Raw genomic sequence first — 12680 nt, 5'->3', positions numbered from 1 at the left:
TGAAGTGGCTCATCGAATTATAGCTGGCATGTTTACTCTATTGCAACAGATTGAAACCTAACATCTTTAAATGCTGATTTAACACGTCAGCTGCACTTGCTGCTTAATCATCCTTGGCAGCGTTTCATTGCCTCTGAAATACCCATTCAGCAGACATCATTGCTTAATTGCTGTATAAAGACATTATCTGACATCAACGTACTGTTCCAGGACTGGATCTTCGAGTGATGAATTACTAAATTAAAAGCTGTGTTCCTACTTGAAGTGAAGCTACAATGCTCAGCGATTATCCACACATGTAGTGTGAATGTTCATCACTATACATGGAGAAAATTATATTAGCAGGGAAATTGACTTTTAGAAAATGCAATAGGTCTCGCAATAGAAGAGTTTGACATTTTTCGTTTTGCAAATGGATGAGTGGGCGTTGCGTGGATGAGTGGCGTTGCGTGGATGAGTGGCGTTGCGTGGATGAGTGGCGTTGCGTGGATGAGTGGCGTTGCGTGGATGAGTGGCGTTGCGTGGATGAGTGGCGTTGCGTGGATGAGTGCGTTGCGTGAAAGATGCAGAGTGGGTGAAAGATGCAGAGTGGGTGAAAGATGCAGAGTGGGTGAAAGATGCAGAGTGGGTGAAAGATGCAGAGTGGGGTGAAAGATGCAGAGTGGGTGAAAGATGCAGAGTGGGTGAAAGATGCAGAGTGGGTGAAAGATGCAGAGTGGGTGAAAGATGCAGAGTGGGTGAAAGATGCAGAGTGGGTGAAAGATGCAGAGTGGGTGAAAGATGCAGAGTGGGTGAAAGGTACAGAGTGGGTGAAAGGTACAGAGTGGGTGAAAGGTACAGAGTGGGTGAAAGGTACAGAGTGGGTGAAAGGTACAGAGTGGGTGAAAGGTACAGAGTGGGTGAAAGGTACAGAGTGGGTGAAAGGTACAGAGTGGGTGAAAGGTACAGAGTGGGTGAAAGTAAGAGTGGGTGAAAGATTTACAGGAGTGGGGTGAAAGATTTAGAGTGGGTGAAAGATTTAGAGTGGGTGAAAGATTTAGAGTGGGTGAAAGATTTAGAGTGGGTGAAAGATTTAGAGTGGGTGAAAGATTTAGAGTGGGTGACTGAGCAGAGTGGGTGACTGAAGCAGAGTGGGTGACTGAAGCAGAGTGGGTGACTGAAGCAGAGTGGGTGACTGAAGCAGAGTGGGTGACTGAAGCAGAGTGGGCGACTGAAGCAGAGTGGGCGACTGAAGCAGAGTGGGCGACTGAAGCAGAGTGGGCGACTGAAGCAGAGTGGGCGACTGAAGCAGAGTGGGCGACTGAAGCAGAGTGGGCGACTGAAGCAGAGTGGGCGAAGGTGCCGGGAAGGTGCCGAGTGGGCGAAGGTGCCGAGTGGGAGGTGCCGAGTGGGCGAAAGGTGCCGAGTGGGCGAAAGGTGCCGAGTGGGCGAAAGGTGCCGAGTGGGCGAAAGGTGCCGAGTGGGCGAAAGGTGCCGAGTGGTTGAAAGGTGCCGAGTGGTTGAAAGGTGCCGAGTGGTTGAAAGGTGCCGAGTGGTTGAAAGGTGCCGAGTGGTTGAAAGGTGCCGAGTGGTTGAAAGGTGCAGAGTGGGTGAAAGGTGCAGAGTGGGTGAAAGGTGCAGAGTGGGTGAAAGGTGCAGAGTGGGTGAAAGGTGCAGAGTGGGTGAAAGGTGCGGAGTGGGTGAAAGGGTGCGGAGTGGGTGAAAGGTACAGAGTGGGTGAAAGGTACAGAGTGGGTGAAAGGTACAGAGTGGGTGAAAGGTACAGAGTGGGTGAAAGGTACAGAGTGGGTGAAAGGTACAGAGTGGGTGAAAGGTACAGAGTGGGTGAAAGGTACAGAGTGGGTGAAAGGTACAGAGTGGGTGAAAGGTACAGAGTGGGTGAAAGATTTAGAGTGTGTGAAAGATTTAGAGTGTGTGAAAGATTTAGAGTGTGTGAAAGATTTAGAGTGTGTGAAAGATTTAGAGTGGTGAAAGATTTAGAGTGAAAGATTTAGAGTGGGTGAAAGATTAGAGTGGGTGACTGAAGCAGAGTGGGTGACTGAAGCAGAGTGGGTGACTGAAGCAGAGTGGGCTGACTGAAGCAGAGTGGGCGACTGAAGCAGAGTGGGCGACTGAAGCAGAGTGGGCGACTGAAGCAGAGTGGGCGACTGAAGCAGAGTGGGCGACTGAAGCAGAGTGGGCGACTGAAGCAGAGTGGGCGACTGAAGCAGAGTGGGCGACTGAAGCAGAGTGGGCGACTGAAGCAGAGTGGGCGACTGAAGCAGAGTGGGCGACTCGAAAGCAGAGTGGGCCAGAGTGGGCGACTGAAGCAGAGTGGGCGACTGAAGCAGAGTGGGCGACTGAAGCAGAGTGGGCGACTGAAGCAGAGTGGGCGACTGAAGCAGAGTGGGCGACTGAAGCAGAGTGGGCGACTGAAGCAGAGTGGGCGACTGGTGCAGAGTGGGCGAAAGGTGCAGAGTGGGCGAAAGGTGCAGAGTGGGCGAAAGGTGCAGAGTGTGCGAAAGGTGCAGAGTGTGCGAAAGGTGCAGAGTGTGCGAAAGGTTTAGAGTGTGCGAAAGGTTTAGAGTGGGTGACTGAAGCAGAGTGGGTGACTGAAGCAGAGTGGGTGACTGAAGCAGAGTGGGTGACTGAAGCAGAGTGGGTGACTGAAGCAGAGTGGGTGACTGAAGCAGAGTGGGTGACTGAAGCAGAGTGGGTGAATATATATGTCTGATGCTTGTGGATGTCTGATGCTTGCATGTCTGCTGGGGTGACAGCGTCAGTACAAGTCAAGCTCTAAGTTGGTGTGTGTCAGAACTGGTTGCCTCGGGGAAAAATACAAGTTCTCCCTGTAAATAAAGAAAGAGGAGGTGAGAAAGGAGGGTCCGGCTTGGAGCTGGGAAAGAGGCTGAAAGGGAGGGGAGAATGCATAGAGCGCATTCCAATGAAGTCTGTTGCGAGGCGTGGGGGGCAGCCTTTGATGTGCGAGAGAGCTGCCGTGAAAGAAGTAAACAGCAGGCATGTAATTAGGGGGGAGGAGAAGTCGCGCTGGGGTGAATACCTGAGGCCAAGCTGCCCGCGGGAGGGAGGCTGATGGCTGTGATGTGGACGCGCGTCGTGAACTAGCCTCTTGTTGCCTGTGGGAGGGAAGACGGAGGGAAGGCAGAGAAGGGAAGGGGGGATGAATGCGACACGGCGGGCAGGGGAGGGGGCGGAGCGGGGAGAGCGGCATGAGGGTGTGAAAGCAGCAGGGGCCTGGAGTGCGGCTAAGGGAACTGAAGAAATGCGACACGGCAGGCAGGGGAGGGGGCGGAGCGGGGGTGTGGGAGGAGTGCGGCTGAGGGAAAATACATGCAAACAGGCGGCTGGGGGCATGTGCACGCGCTTTTAAGCTCAATGCACATGCGCATTAAGCTTGAATTTCACGGGCACTGCAAGGAATCGCCACGATTCCTTGCAAGTTGGTTAAAGACTGTTTAAGCCCCTATAGTCTCGCAAGCTCGATGCGCATGCGCATCGACAGGCGAGACCTAAAAATGTGTCAGTGTGGACACTTGTACATTAGAAACAAAGCCTGTGAATAGACAAAAATTCATTAAATGGTTTGTGAGAAATGTTGTTTTAATATTCTTGAGAGAAATCCAGCCGACACGTGTTTCGTCGCATGTGGGATTATCCTCCCGCGACTCCTCAGGGCTGGGGGAGATAGAAGGGACAATAGTGGAATACAAGGCAATGTACATCAAAACACAGTTCATTATGACCTGCCTCAACAGGGAACCTGTACCTTAAGGGAAGGAAAACCACATAACGTATGAAAAAACGTGATATAAGGGGAGAATATCGTGTGCAGGTGGTGTATCAAGAAGTGTGTCTGTGAAAGACGGCGGGATGAGTGTGAGAAGGCGACACAAGTGAAAAAAGTGGGTCCACTAAAGCCACAAACGGGGGCTTCAGAGACAGTACTATGGGTTTTGCGTGTGATAAAGTAGACAACCGGAGGGAGTGTTTCTGTTATAAAAACATGCATGTGCTTAGACTGGGTTGGTGACCCAATCCTACCTATAATGGATAGAGATGTCACTAGGGAAGCCTGCAAGAAAAAAAGGGAGGTGTAGAAGAGGACAAATAAATATCATAATCGGAGCTGGCAAGTAAGAGTCAACCAGAGGAGAAAACATGGGTACAAAGAGCTCACTGCTCCGCCGGTGATACTGCCGACCCGGCAGGGCCCAGGACTCTAATAAGCGACGTAGAAATACTGTGTAAAGGAGATCTGTGGAGAAGTGGCAATAGACAGATAGGGAAGAGTGAGAAACGAATAATACACCCAGTATGGGATACCAGGGTGGGCCAAAGGTCATATGACAGAGCAGAGCAACATGCTCACCATTAAACTGTTAATTGTTGAATACGCGGTGAGTAGATCTAAGCGAACACGTTGGTGTGATAATTCTCCTTCATAAAACTCCTCTGGGAAAGAACAAAAAAGGGAGGGGAACGGGGGATTGGGAGGTTATATTGAGGCCAGGTGTCTATAACAATAAGACAGTGCATGTGTGACATAGTGCAGTGAAAAAGGAAAAATGTACCGAAAACGTTGAGATGAAAGAGTCTGATTAGGTTCATCAGACAGACTGTAAGCAAGACGTTACTTGAACGAGAGCAGGTAACTCAGTATAGAAAGGGCGCCGTCTGAAAATATATATATGGGGACTAAAATAAGCTCCATTGTATGACACACAATACGCGACAAACGGGTATCAAAATCTTGAATACGGACAGCAAACTTACTTCCTAGTAGAGACGTATGCGTCTTCCACTTGGTACATGAGTTACGGGAGCCAATAGCTCTGTAATTGAGGGTGCTCTCTGGAATTAAAAAAAAGTAGAGACTAGAATAAGCTCCACTGTGTAGTCATTAACTTCGGGGCAGCGGTGATCAAATCGCAAAGGCGGCCAGCAAACGTACTTGTTGCATGAGACGTGTGCGTCTTTTCCTGTAAACGGTTCTGAGCTCCGGATGCGGTCACACAAAAGCCCTAAAACAGAAGTGGCTAAAAACTGAGAGGGTACAAGATCCCAGCAATCAGAGAAGGCTTAGATCCAAAACCCGCAGGGGGAGAAGGGGCAAACTCCGAGGATTACAGGAGATAACTAAGGTCAGGGGCAATGAGGAACTGACAAACTCTGTGAACAGTGAAGTACAAGTCATTAACCTCTCCTCCAAAACTCTCTCACCTGATATTTCTCTTCTCAGTAAGGGTCTTTCATTCAATCCTTACGCCATTGGCAATATCTGTAAATTGAAAATTGATTTATTCAAGTTGTCAGGAGCATGAAGCTCAAGAAACATTTTGCATGCAATGTCTACTAATAAAGCATCTAAAAACATTCCAACACTCTTTGAGTCTGATGTGCTCACCATCAACGACATACAAACAACCCAACTCCTTTTGTCTATTGCTGATCAGGAACACACACACTATGACATGGATATATTGTTAGAAGAACTGAATATAGAATCTGACTACAGCATTGCTAGCGGTCTTAGATCAAAATCCAAGTGGATTCCTACCCTACCCGGGGGCAACACAATCGACAATTTCTACAAATGGGTGTTAGAAGACATTGACAAACTTGACCCACAACACAGTAGAAAAACTTGCAAGTACAAGGACAATCTTACACGGGGAGAACGAAGTGCACTGAACTCACTCACTAACTATCATGACATTATTATAAGAGAAGCTGACAAAGGGGGAAACGTAGTTCTAATGGACAGAGTGGACTACCAGGAAGAGACACTTACCCAGCTCGGTGACAACACTTGCTACGAACGCCTTGCATACAACCCTATAGGACCCCTGATTATCGAAATAAATAAGGAATTAGGTATGTGGAAAGAAGCAGGACTACTGGACAATGATGAATAGCTTTATTTAAAAGTTTCATGGCCGTCATAATCATGGTTATACACACTACCTAAAGTGCACAAGAACATGCCCTTTCCGCCTGGTAGACCTATTGTTTCGGGCATGGGTGGGCCCACTGGTAGTGTAGTTCCTATATTCCCAATAGGCTCTGCGCATTGGAATAATATTTACTATAGGTTTTACGTAGAACTGAGGTCGACTAGGTCTCTATCGAATATATTAGACTTAATTGTGAGTGCCAGCTAGCTCAGAGGTCACTAGAAACTTTCTCGAATAAACAAGAAGGGATTGGTTTCTGACAACTGCATTAACATGACAACTTTGTTTCCCAAGAATAAGAAGGAATTAGTTACTTACCTGTACACTATAGTTCTCCAGTATTATCTTTCATAGATTCACATGCTTGTATCTTCCCCGTCGTCATGGTGGGAGTCTCACGGTAACAGAATGACCAAAGCAGTATCATAGAGAAGAAAAAACTGCATAGAAAAGCCCCTAGGGACTGTAGTATTTGGTAACCAGACCTCCTCATTGTTTGGTCCAAAAGTCAGCCAATCAGCATTGCTGCCCTGCCCTCACACTCCCCAGCAGAAGCTTCCTGCCTCAGATTTCCGGCCCCAAGTGAGAGACCTATATAAATACCGAGACAATAAGTTCTGCCTGAGAAACGGGGAGGTGGGCGGGCGCATGTGAATCTATGAAAGATAATACTGGAGAACTATAGTGTACAGGTAAGTAACTAATTCCTTCTCCAGTATTACATCTTTCATAGATTCACATGCTTGTATCAGAGTAATAAGTAGTACCCATAAAGCCTGCAGCGTTTCCAGGATAGAACCCAGAAGGAAGTTCTGCAGCTGAAATATCGTTAGAATATGATCTGAAAATATACAGGGCAGATAAGAATAGAAAACCATGTATAACAAAATCAGATTCTACATATAGATATATAAATATATATATATATATATATATATATATACATACACACATTGCATAGAGTATTAATAGAGAAATACAGAATACCTTATTGAAACAGACGTTTCAGAACAGCTTGCCCCACTGCCGTGTCCTCTTTCCACGCAGTGTCAAGACAGTAGTGCTTGGTAAATGAATGCACACTCTTCCAAGTCGCTGCTCTGCAGATGTCAGGTAGAGACACTCCTGCAAATAAGGCTATCGATGTCGCTATCTTTCTTGTGGAATGAGCAGTCACTCTGGAATGAAGCGGCTTTCCAGCTTTCTCATGACACGTAATGATAGCCGATGATATCCATCTGTCGATAATCAGTCTTGACAGAGGTAGCCCTTTCCTCTGACCTTCAAATGCAATGAATAACTGTTTAGATTTGCGGAATGTTCTTGTTCGTTCGATGTAGAATTTCAAACATCTAGCGATGTCCAAAGAATGCAGCGCTCTTTCTGCTTCAGATGAGGGATTGTTGAAGAAGGTAGGCAAAATAATTGGCTCATTCAAGTGAAAAGAAGTAGGGACCTTGGGTATAAACTTAGGATTTGTCCGTAGTATAACCCTGTCCTGTCGAAATTGCAGAAAAGGCTCTTCCACCGAAAAGGCTTGTATTTCGCTAACCCTCCTCGCCGAGGTCAGAGCTAGCAGCAGGGCTGTCTTCCAAGAGAGGAATTGTAATTCTGTCTTGTGTATAGGCTGAATAGGTGGCCTCATAAGCTGCGTCAAGACTGTATTGAGATGCCAGGGTACTGGCGGTCGTAGAATGGGTGGAAAAGCTCGAAAGAGCCCTTTAACAAATTCTTTTATCAGCCTGTGGGACCAGAGAGACGGCTCGTGTGGTGTTCTCCTAAATCTTGAAATCGCCGCCAAATGCACCTTCAGCAGGGCATGAGACAGACCTGCTTTTGATAACGACAACAGGTATGGCAGAATACCTTCTGGGGGTACCGTCAATGGATGTAGACTTTGACTAGTACACCAGTGACAGAAGCGTGTCCATTTGGCTGTGTATGTCTTGTTGGTTGACATAGCTCTGGATTGTGAAAGTATTTGTCGGCAGTCTTGTGGAATACTCATGGCTTGAAATTCCCGCTCATGAGGTTCCATGCGGATAATTTTAGCGATGGTAGGTCCGGATGCAGAATTTGTCCGTTGCTCATTGATATGAGGCTCTGGAATGTCGGGAATTGCACCTTGTTGCCTTTCGACATCTGCAGCAGATCTGAAAACCATGCCTGCCTCGGCCAAGCTGGTGCTATCAGAATGACATGACATGGTTCTGATCTCATTTTGCGAATCACTCGTGGTATTAAAGGAATTGGTGGGAACGCGTAAGCGAACATTTCCGTCCAGTCCATGTGAAACGCATTTCCTTTGGAATCCCGCTGAGGGTACCTGGACGCAAACTGATCGCATTTCGAATTGTCTCGGGTTGCGAACAAGTCGAACGTTGGTGTGCCCCATCTTTGGAATACTCTGTGAAGCTGAGTGTCGTTCAGTTCCCACTCGTGCAGCACACTTGTCTTGCGACTCAGGACGTCTGCTCTTGTGTTGAGGATGCCTTGTATATGCTGCACCTGAATAGAAATGTTGTGTTTTAACAGCCATTTCCAAATTCTTTGCGCCAGCGCCGAAAGAGGTTTGGATCTTGTTCCTCCTTGCTTCAGAAGATAAAACATAGTCGTGGTGCTGTCCGTCTGAATGAGCACCGACAAGTTCTGAATTCTGGGAAGGAAAGCTTGGAGCCCCAGAAACACCGCTTTGAGTTCCAACAGATTTATGTGAAGCTGTGCTTCCCACTCTGACCAGTGGCCCTGGATCTCCAGCTCCTGGAGATGCGCGCCCCATCCTTGCAACGAAGCGTCTGTCGTCATCACATATTCGTGAGTTTGAGGTACAAAGATGAGACCCTGATCCAAGTTCTTCTGAACCTTCCACCATGACATGGCCACCTTCATACGTTGAGCGATGGTAATCCGATCTTCGAAGGTTCCTTTGGACTGAACCCACTGCTCGTCTAGATGTTCCTGCAAGGGTCTCATTTGAAGACGGCAGTTTGGAATCAGTGGGATGCAAGAGGACATCATCCCCAACAAGGATTTGTACATCCGTACAGAAGTGAACCTTTTTGTTTGAAGGGATGTTGCAAGGCTTATTATTTTTCTCATCCTTTCCTCGGATGGGTATGCTTTCGTTTCCCTGGTGCATATCCATGCCCCTAGAAATTGAATCCCCTGGGCTGGAATCAGTGAAGACTTTTCCAAGTTGGTTCTTAGTCCTAACCGATGGAAAAGGCGGATGCAGCACAGAAGGGACCCTCTGGCTCTTGTGAATGATGGTCCTGTCAACAGCCAATCGTCGAGATATGGGTAAATGCAATGCCCCTTCAACCTTAAGTGGGCCGCCACCGGGGCCATGCATTTGGTAAACACCCTCGGGGCCGATTTGAGGCCAAAAGGTAACACCTTGAATTGGAAATGGCGACTCTCCACAGCGAACCTTAAAAACTTCCTGTGCTTCCGATGAATTGGGATATGGAAGTATGCATCCATGAGATCCAGTGACGCCATGTAGTCTTTCTCTTTTAACATTAGAAGGATCTCTTGCAAGGAAAGCATTCGGAAGGGAATTTTCTTTATGTATTGGTTCAGATCTCTCAAATCCAGTACCTGTCTCCACTTCAGAGATTGTTTCTTTTTGATGAGGAAGAAATGCGAATAGAAGCCTTTCCCTCGGTGTTGTTGAGGTACTTCCTCTATAGCCCCCTTCTGCAATAGTGAAAGGACTTCCGTTTGCAGTTCCTGACGATGTTGGTGATGCCTGTGCACCGGGGGGTGATCTGGTGGCATTTCCACAAACTCTAGGGTATGGCCTCTGCTTATTACGTCCAAAACCCATTTGTCTGATGTTATGGATATCCAGTTGTTGAAGTATTGAGACAGATAGTGGTCGTTTTCCGGGATCTGCTGTGTGGGGAGCGCCTGCCTGAAATCATTGTCGTTTGTTAGACTGTTGATTACTCCCTCTATTGGAGGACTTGCCCCTAGACTGCTGCTGGTAAGAGGAGTTCCTGTACTGATTGCCTGTATTGTATTGCCTATATCCTTGTTGGTTATAAGGTTGATATCTGTTGGTCTGAAAAGAAGACCTCTGATTAAATTGACCCCTTGCACCTCTTTTACGAAAGGACTGGAACCGTCCTTGCTGAAGGGATCCCAGCGCTCTAGCTGTATCCGTGTCTGATTTAATACCCTGCAGCGCCTCGTCGACGTGCTTTCCAAATAGATTTTCGCCATCAAAAGGCATTTCTACAATCTTTGCTTGCACCTCCGGATGAAAGGACGTTGCCTTTAGCCAACCCTGTCTCCGAAGCGAAACTGCTCCTGGCAAAATGTACTCATTCCATTCCTGTCCAGTAGTCTTGTACAAGCTCACCTTCCTCAGGCTGATCATCATCATCAGACTCTGTCAGATCATCCCGGATTGTTATCACTGGTGGTGACCTTACCACCTGCTCCTGAGGAGGAGATTGGTTCTTCGGAGGTTGCGATGTAACCAACGGCGTAGATGACAGAGGCGCATTTGCCTCCGGAAAACGGCGATAATAGTCATTAATCATGAATCTCAGGTCAGAGACAAGAGACGTAGGTATGGAGACAGACTCTTCTCGCGACTCTTCTCGCGACTCTTCTCGCGACTCTTCCTGCGACTCTTCTTGCTGCTCGTCCTCATCATTATAATTACATGTTTCCTGGAAAGATTCATATCGCGTAGATTGAGCTCTCTCCTTGAAGGAAAACACTTCTTCCTCGTCTGTGTCTTGGCTCTTTATTCTGAGTTGTGAGGGGCTGTAGGCCGCACCTGACGACTCCTCTCCTTCTGAATCCTGTTCCAGTAAAGAAGATGGTGGTAGAAGCGAAATCTGCGTCCACGCCGTGAATTCTGCAGATTTGCTTATAGTCGCCGAGCCCCTTGACGACTGAAAAGATCGAATAGATATCATAGTCTTCGACTGTGGCGATTTAAAAGCCTTTGCCGTTGACATTACAGTCGACGGTGTCGTCGACGACATAGCCATCGTCGACGGAGCCGTCGTCACCAAAGTCATCGTCGACGAGACCGCCGTCGGCGGGGTCTCCGTCGACGGAACAGTCGACGTCTTCGTCGTCGAGCCTTTCGTTGGTCGTCGACGGTTTCTTCGTCGACGGGATGGTCATACTCGTCGTCGACGCCTTAAATCCTGCCGTCGACGGAGCCGCTGTCGTCGAAACAGTCGTCGTCGACGGTGAAGTCGTCGACGGGGCTGAAGACTTTACCACAGATTTTGCAGCAGAAACCAGTGAACTGGTCGACGGAGCAGACCCTGCCCCTTTCTGACCTGACGGCTTCTTGAGGGGAGTAAGAGGGAGGGATGACGCCACTTTCTCCTTTGATTTAACCTTTTTAGGTTTTACCCTCTCCTCAGAAAGTGAGGCCTTTCTCTTTTTAGGTGTTAATTTAGAAGATTCCTCCCCAGAATCTGAGTCTGATGCGGCCTTCTTCTTTTGAAGCCACAACAGCAGACAAGCCTCTCTGTCCCTCAGAGTTTTAGCAGAGAAGGTTCTACAATATTTACAATCCTTGGCCACATGCTTAGGATGAAGGCAATATAAGCAGTCCTTGTGAGGATCTTCAGAGAAAAGCCTAGCCTTTCCACAGGATCTGCAAGGCCTGAAAAGCCTCTTCTTAGAGCTTTCAGCCATTATGAAAGAAATCAGGTACACACAATACCTTAATCCAGATGAAAAAATAGTAGAAATAAAAGGTCAATAGTTCACTCAGGAACAGCAAAACTGAGCAGAGCTCAGGGAGACTCCTTATTCACACGAAGGCGGTTGGAAATCTGAGGCAGGAAGCTTCTGCTGGGGAGTGAGAGGGCAGGGCAGCAATGCTGATTGGCTGACTTTTGGACCAAACAATGAGGAGGTCTGGTTACCAAATACTACAGTCCCTAGGAGCTTTTCTATGCAGTTTTTTCTTCTCTATGATACTGCTTTGGTCATTCTGTTACCGTGAGACTCCCACCATGACGACGGGGAAGATACAAGCATGTGAATCGATGAAAGATGTAATACTGGAGAAATGTATCTCTAGAGTCGCGGAAACAATAGATAGTTATTTCACTCAGTCAATCGTGCATGCTTCGTTTCACCAGAGGTGCAGAGAAATAGAGAGACAGGCGTTTTCAATAAAAAGATATTTATTGAACAGTCTTCTTTCTCATGCAGAGGAAATGAACTGCTACAATCGTAATACTGGTTGCAGAGTACAATGAGTACAGTATGAAGATTATTATAAAATAATACTGTAAAAGCATGGTATGGTTTCTAAGCCATGAAATACATAGAATACATACATTAATAAATAAAGACTAAAAGTACTCAACTGGTACTTCTAAAATACGCCTACCCCGGTGTACCTAACCTAGGTCTAGTACAAGGGAAGCAGTAAGTGAGGTGTAGCTTAGTTTCAGTATTCTTTGCCAAGAATCTATCCAAGATTTCTCTACGGGTCTAATCAGCTCCGTACCTTGGCTTTAGAATGAAGGAGGTCTGGTATCTCTCTCTCAGGACTCTTATTTCCCAACAACCCTCAAGGGGAGCTTTGAAACACTGGAGCTGGATTTCTCGGCAACAGAAAAGACAGCGTCTCTTTCAGTGCATCTGCTGGAGGGTCTGCTTCCTTCGGCACTTGCTGCGGCGAGCTGTGTCGAGTAGGTAGATAGTCGAACTGCTCCAAACCACTGTGTGTTTGCC

This window comes from Lissotriton helveticus, chromosome 12 (assembly GCF_964261635.1).
Source record: "Lissotriton helveticus chromosome 12, aLisHel1.1, whole genome shotgun sequence".
Classification (NCBI taxonomy): Eukaryota; Metazoa; Chordata; class Amphibia; order Caudata; family Salamandridae; genus Lissotriton; species Lissotriton helveticus.
This window is presented reverse-complemented; position numbering follows the sequence as displayed.